We start from the raw sequence: 7,833 nt of genomic DNA, 5'->3' as shown, positions 1-7,833 counted from the left end.
GCTCGGTGTTGCTTTGTGATATTTGTCGTAAGCCTAACCATGACTCCACGGGATGTCCTTTGATATTAGGGACGAAACAAGTGGTAACCATTTTTGGGGCCTGCTATCCACAATTGATGTTCTTTGAGTGTGCCTTGTCGACACCGGTTGCTCCCAGCATGGACAATGCTAGGAGTGGCGTGATGAAGGTGACTAGGGGCGTTTTGTCTAAAGATCAGGTGATTCGGCGCCTGCAAGACTTGGTTTCATCTACCTTTCAGTGAGCACCAGTGGTTCTGGATGATCGGAGCTTCAAGGTTGACTTCCCCTCTAAGGAAGATCTTGCTAGACTTTTAAACTTCGGAATGAGCAGGGTTTTGAACAGTTCGTGTATTATGGAGTTCAAGGCTTGGACTAGCAAGGAGCCAGACGGGGTACCTATGTTGCAGCTTTGGGTGCGTCTTATCGGAGCACCAAGCGCTGCTTTGGATGACTACCTGGTTACTTGGAGTCTGGGGTCGTTAATTGGGAAGACGGAGGAGGTGGATATGACCTTTACTCGGGCACATGGTGAGGCGCGTTTGTTGGTAACGTCATCATTATTGAGCACATTCTTGATGTGGTCCGATGGTGCTATGCTGGTAGGAGCTATGACGTGGAAATCAAGATTGAAGACAATGCTCATTTCCAGGAGCTGGGGCAGCACATGGACATGGACATAGATGGAGGCTATCAAGGTGATGATTCTCAGGACAGGTCGAAAGATCCCTCGAAGGGTGATGGGATGGGTTCGGCTAAGCCAGATAAGACATCAGACGCATCGCCACAGACGGTTCCAACTCCACCTCATTCTGTGCATGTCAATTCGAATCAGCTCAGGTTTGGGTCATTTGTTTCGTCATTGGCACCAGGCAAGATGTGGTCTGCATCGTTGAATTACTGGCCGGAGCGGTCATTCCAAATGGAGTTGCCGGCCACTTCCCATGGAAATTCTCAGTTTGAAGAGGTTGTTACGCCAACGCAGCAACATGGAATGCCTTTCTCGAAGCTGAAGAATGCGTCGTCGCCAGCTCTTCTTCAGGTTGGACCTACGCACAAGGAGCAAACGATGGTTGAAGCACCAATGGTTCTCGAGCAGCAGCAGCTGCAGCTTTCACCGCATCAGGCGCATGTGGCTGTTGCACCAAGTGAGGCTTCCGCTCTTGCGGGTTGCCATGACGCGGCGTCGAGTTGCACTCCTGGCTGCCCGCTAACACCTCTGGTCGATCTTGCGCTCCAGCCAGATGCTCTCCCTCGGATGCCAACAGGCAGGCGGCCTCTTTGACTTCGAGTGAGCAATTCTCTTTTGACAATGCTATGCACGAGGCCGCAACGACAATGGCAGCTGCCTCTGTTGATATCAGACGGTCTATGCCTGAGGTTATTGCTTTCGGAGGGATACCAAACCCGAGGATGGCTGATAGGAGATCAAGCTTACGTCTTCAGGGTTAGTTGGACATTGATGAGCTGAAGTTGGGCTGAGCCAAGAGGGCAGCTAAACTTTGGGACGTCAAAGTAACTACATGTATGTCTGTTAATACTAGCTATTCTATTTTACACTACTCAGATGAGGAGATTATTTTAAATGCGAACAAACTAGGGGTATCTTTGGGCAATAATGATAAAGAACTTTCAAAATCGGTTAACCACCTTCTTGACTTAGAGGCTGAGAGAACTATGGATATGATTAGGAACTTAGTTGCAGTTAAGACTATGAATGGTGATGAAATTAATGCGCTCGGTGTTCGTGCTCTAGAGAGCCTTTGTGAGGATCTAAAGCCTATTTCCATTTTAGCTGATCATGGTGTGTCGGCTGAGATGGAAGAGACTGGGACGCCAGAAAATTTAGATGATTGCGCTAAGCCAGATTTCGGTTATATGGACCGGCTGGTTGACCAGGATAGACCAAAAAGAACTTGGAAGAGGAAGGTTTATCATGTATCTGCAGTTCGTAGATGTGCGAGGTTAAAGAAGGCAAAAAAATTCTACGATGAAAGATGAGAGGAATCTTTTGGAATAGCAGAGGTCTTGCTGACTTGGCTAAAAGAAGGTTCCTTGCAGAAGCGACGTTAGAACACAAACTTGACTTTATAGCATTAATGCAGATCGGTAGGGATAATTTCACCCCACAATTCCCGCGAACTCTATCCAGCGGTATTGGCTTTGATTGGAAGTGTCTACCACCAAGAGGAAGATCTGGTGGTATCTTACTTGGGGTAAAGTGCGAAACTCTCAAAGTTCGACACGTGTCCTACGGGGACTTTGCAGTCAAGTTCAGGGTAAGATCAAGGCACGATGGGTTCGAGTGGGCGCTGGTTGCAGTCTATGGTGCTGCCCAACCGGAGCTCAAGATGGACTTTTTAGCAGATTTAGTCAGGGTTTGTGGTAACGAGACACTTCTGGTTCTTGTCGGGGGTGATTTCAATTACATTCACCGAAGGCATGAAAAGAATAATGATAACTTTGATATCAGATGGTCATTTATGTTTAATACGATCATCAAAAGCTTAGATCTTTGGGAGATTGAACTTTCGGGCAGGAAGTTTATGTGGGCAAACGCGTAACCTAACCTAACTTTTGAGAAGTTGGACTGGGTATTAACCAGTGTGGATTTGGAGGAGAAGTTCCCTCTCGTCTCGGTTACAGCTTTGCAACGAGCTATTTCCGATCATTCTCCGCTGCTTGTGGATTCTGGAGAAGCAACCCACGGGGGGAATAAGAATGTATTTTCCTTTGAACTAGCTTGGTTCGAGAGGGAGGGCTTTCTGAACATGATAGCCATGGAGTGGAACCGTGTCAAGGCGGGGCAATCGACTATGGAGACTTGGCAGAATAAAGTTAGACACTTAAGACAATTCTTAAGGGGATGGGCAAAACATGAAAGCGGGATTTATAAGGTGGAAAAGGAGAGACTCCTGAATCTTATAAATGAGCTTGATATCAAGGCCGAAGGGGCTGTTCTCCTTCAACACGACAGGGCTGCCAAGTCCGAGGCTGAACAGAAGCTGAAATAACTTCTGAGAGAGGAGGAGTTGAAGTGGGCACTAAGGGCTAAAGTGCATCATGTAGTTGAGGGTGATGATAACACACAATATTTCCACTTGATTGCCAATCGAAACATAGAAAGAAAATAATTTTCCAGCTTGAACAAGATGAAGGTACAATTTTAGGAACTGAGAACCTAAAACTGTATATTTCTGACTATTATGAACACTGTTGGGTGCTCATGACGACAGTTACATGTCTATGGATGAGCAAAGGGTCGATTACATACCTCAACTCTGTGTGGCCGATAATGAGGTTCTCTCAGAGCCTTTTTCGGAGAAAGAGGTTTTTGAAGCGATTGCGCAGATGAATAATAACAAGGCGGCAAAACCGGAGGGGTTCCCGGCTGAATTTTATAGAAAGTGCTGGCACATTATTAAGGATGATTTACTTCCGATGTTCCATCTTCTATTGAACGGGCAGTTACAGTTGTTCCACCTTAAGTTTGGAACGATCACGTTGTTGCCAAAGAAGGAAGGGGTTGTGCGCATTGATCTGCTTTGTTCGATTTTGCCTCCTGAATGTGAGTTTCAAGATATTCACTAAGGTCGGTACGAACAGGTTGACACAGGTTGCACACGATGTAGTGCAACCGAGTTAAATGACTTTCATGCCGGGCAGAAACATACTTGAGGGTGTGGTGGTCCTTCATGAAACACTGCATGAAATTCACTGAAAGAAACTAGACTGGGTTATCTTCAAAGTGGATTTCGAGAAAGCGTATGATAAGGTAAAATGGCCTTTCCTGCAGCAAGCATTACATATGAAAGGGTTTGATGACTTGTGGAGAAAACTCGTATAATCCTTCGTACAAAAGGGGAGCGTTGGAATTAAGGTCTATGATGACATTGGCCATTACTTCCAAACACACAAAGGGCTGCGGCAGGGGGATCTAATGTCCCCTCTCCTCTTTAATATAGTTGCGGATATGTTGGCAATTATGATTGGGAGAGCAAAGCAGGAAGGCTTGGTAGGCGGACTTGTCCCACATCTCATTGATGATGGTGTATCCATTTTACAGTACGCTGATGACACTATTTTATTCATGAACATGATGTTGCAATTGCCTGAAATATGAAATTGGTCCTTTGTTTGTTTGAACAACTTTATGGATTGAAGATAAACTTCCACAAGAGCGAGCATGCCAATGTTCCTTCTATCCTTTTTTCACATACCTATTGGGGTACGGAAAAGGTTGGACTTCTATAGATCCCATTTCTTTTGGCAAAGTAGTGAAGTCAAAAGAAAAAACAGCCTTTCTCGGTGGGATATTGTCTATCGACCGAAAGAACAAGGCGGTCTTGGGATCGATAATTTGGAGGTCAAGAACATACACTAGTAGAAAACAGGGCTACCGTTCGGCCCTCGCCAACCCATTAGTTCCGGTTCTTCAAGAACCGGGACCAATGGGGGTATTAGACCCGGTTCGTGAGCCCAGGGGGCCGGCCGGGGCCTCGTGGGCATTGGTCCCGGTTCGTGTGGAACCATTTATCCCGGTTCGAGCCACGAACCAGGACCAATGGTCCTCGTTGCTGGCCCACAACCTTTAGTCCCGGTTCATGCCACGAACCGGGACAAATAACTTGCCTACATATATACCCACCGCCACGGCAGAGCACTCCACAGTGCTCTGTTTTTGTCGAGCCGGCGAGGGGAGGGCATTTGGGTGCTCTATTTCACCTCATATGCACATGAGGTGTTCGATGAAATGCCCGAGCCACACTAGTTTAGCTTTCTCCTCTCGAAACTCGACCTCCGAGCTCCATTTTCAACGAGACTTGTCTAGATTTAGCGGTCCGTCACGCCCCGTCCCCGCCCCGTCTTCACCGTCGTCGATCGCCCGCGCCAATCTCGTCGTCGGCACCACCGTGGTGAGCCTCTTGTTCTTATCTTCTTCCTGAAAGAAAAAAATGCTGACTTCAGATAGATACTTGTCTAATTTTCTTACTTTTATTATTCCTTGTTATTATATAGTGCGATGGTTTTGGTATCCACCCCCGTCGGCCCTCGTCCTGTCTATGATTCAGATGTGGTATATATTATCTTTTCATAACTATTTGGTTCATTTATTGTTTATGACAATTATGATGACCAACACTACTCGAATCTGCTAGTTTGCCAACAGCTTTAAGCTTTGCCGTCAGCAATTTCACGGGGCTGACGGAAAAGAGACTTTGCCCTCAGCCAAAATGAAAGCTGACGGCATAGGAGGGGCTGACGGCAAATAAAATCTCTACCGTCCGCTTTATCTAAGCCGGTAGCCAGCTGATGGCAAAGGACAAAAAAAGCTGTCGGCATAGAAAGGCTGATGGCATAGGGGCTAACACAGTCGCCGCCTCGACCAGGAAAAAAAAACGGGGGCTGTCTTTGCCGACAGCTGGCAGAGGGCAAAGAAAAGTGCCTTATCCCCCCGTGCCAACCTCTCTTAACTTCTCTCTCTCACCGTTCTCTCTCTCACCCTCCCGCGCATACTCTCTCCCCCGCACTGCGCCGCCCCGCCCCTCGCCGGCCCCGCCCCTCGCCGGCCCCGCGCCGCCGTGCGTCGGCCCCGCGCCGCCGTGCGCCGCCCCCTCCGGCTCGGGCCCTCGCCGCGCCGCCCGCCCCGGCCCCCGCCGCCAGCCGCCGGACGACGAGGTGCCGCCCGCCCCGGCCCCCGCCGCCCCCCCCGCCCGACGCCGCCGGAGTCCCCTCCTCCTCCCCTCCTCCAGGTCTTTAGTTTTTCAGATTCATCCCGTTCTGCAAATTTGTTTACAACATTTAGCAGCTGAGCAGAGAAGCATGCCCAAATGATATGCACTCCCGAGCACAAAACGATGCCCAAATGCTATATTTTTATTGAAAAATGGCGCGTATTAATAATGCAGCTGAACTGCCTGTTTCCATACCTAGAATATTTCCATTAGGGCTCCACAGACACCTATTGACACATATTGCAGCATCTTTCATTAGTGCAGCCTGAACAAAGAACAACACATTTTATGCATTAGAAGTTCAGAACTCACAATATAAGTCAGAATGCTGCTAATTGCAGGCTTACAGCACATTAGAAGTGGCTAACAAAACGGAATAAAATAGGTCCAAGAATTTATCATTCAAATAATGACCTGCAATGGCAAGGTACAGGAGCCAATGTCCCAAACTTTAAATGTCTTGTGTGCTATCCTTTCGCGTGAACCAACTTCCCATATCCCGATGTCACCAACATTTGTTCCAACTGTTTTACAGCAGAGATATTAAAATACACAATATGCACTAACAAAGTAAAAAATTCAAGAACCAAGCTAAGTGTTTGAAGCATGTACCTAGAAGAATAGTTTGTTGAACAGGATGGAAATCCAGGCTCATAACATTAGAACCCTGATTGAGTGTGCGAACAACTTGTTTGGGGAGCTCTTCTTGACTGTAAACATTGGGAGGATGGCTTGCACCAGAGAATGACACCTGAAGTAGTTTTGTAAGGTGTCAAAACTTCTTCATCAATCTGTTGTTACAGAAATGAGCAAAGAGCAGAAACTATGGCAAAGTCCACGTTCACCCAAATACCTCATCTGGCTGGCCTACACGCATTCTTTTCATCAGATGTTCAGAATCTGCAGACTGATAGTCAATGCGAGGCGCACTTGTAGGAGTCCTTGGATGCTTTAGAAATGCCGCTGTAAACAAATAGAGCATCCAAACAAAAAATCAAACAACATTGGAACAGTGACACACACCATTTTGCTGAACTGCAGTTTTATGATACCTGTGTTTGGTGGCTGAACAAGACCGTGCGGCCCTTGTGCAATAGCAGGATGTGGTAAAGAGGGATTGGGATTTGTCATCCAACCAACAATTGCATTTGGAGATGGTGAAACCACAGGTTGAAACGGCTGCGAGATTGAGAATATAGTAAATGATAGGATGATATAAAATGTCAAAATAGAAAAAACGGCTGCGAGATTGAGAATATACTAAAGCAAGAGAAGGCAATACCGAAAGCCTTGTAGGCCAAACACCAAGCATTGCATGTGTTGAATATAGGCAGTATGCAGAAAAAATAGAAAAAAATATGGCACGTCATAAACCTACACATATTTGTTATATAGACATCAACAGTGACATAATGAGCAACCTCACCTTAATGAGTTTGTCATCGCCACATGTAATAATTGATAGGGACTTGTTGGTGTGAGAGAATGCAATGTCATTGACCCCGCCAATGTGAGCATCGATCCGTGCAATTCACAAAGAATCAAACAGTTAGAAACCTTTAAGGGGTTGCAATGAGGATTAGTTTGGGCATTATGGGGAGTTAAGGACTCTGTCCACCTAAGGGCTCGAATCCAAACTCCATGTTGTCAAACAGACCGAAAGGGGGTGTACATGGAAAACTATTTGATATATAGTCTCATCAATATGCACGTACCTCTGCTTGCTGTCTTAACTCTCCATTAGGATCAAACGTATAAATCTGGAAGCGCGGGGCCTCTCCCTCCCGCCGGTCCGTCCGCGCCAGGTCCGGCACGAGAGCTCTAGACTTTCCTTGATGATTTTAAAGATGTTCTAGACTTTCAGCATAGATATGCAAGCAAACATCAGAGAGATTACTGTCAATTTCATTTGCGGCCATAAGAAAATCATTGCAAATTGACAAACTATTTAATCTGACCACAACATGCATGTCAGCTACTGTATTTAATGTTTATAAAAAATATATATAATTCAGTTATAGCGGTAAGAATATGCAAGCATGTAGAAAATATACCTACAGAACAGTAGCCTATGCCATGC

At 46.4% G+C, this 7,833-nt stretch overlaps 1 long non-coding RNA gene across 1 annotated transcript; it reads right to left on the bottom strand.

Annotated features, from left to right (window-relative positions):
* Positions 1-5,943: 5,943 nt before the first annotated feature.
* On the bottom strand, positions 5,944-6,431 carry LOC123431090. Its single transcript, XR_006623027.1, has 3 exons — positions 6,366-6,431; positions 6,168-6,277; positions 5,944-6,018 (listed from the first exon to the last, which is right to left on the bottom strand). It is a non-coding gene; the product is annotated as an uncharacterized LOC123431090 (long non-coding RNA).
* Between the last annotated feature and the right edge of the window lie 1,402 nt (positions 6,432-7,833).

This window comes from Hordeum vulgare, chromosome 2H (assembly GCF_904849725.1).
Source record: "Hordeum vulgare subsp. vulgare chromosome 2H, MorexV3_pseudomolecules_assembly, whole genome shotgun sequence".
Taxonomy (NCBI): domain Eukaryota; kingdom Viridiplantae; phylum Streptophyta; class Magnoliopsida; order Poales; family Poaceae; genus Hordeum; species Hordeum vulgare.
This window is presented reverse-complemented; position numbering and strand designations above follow the sequence as displayed.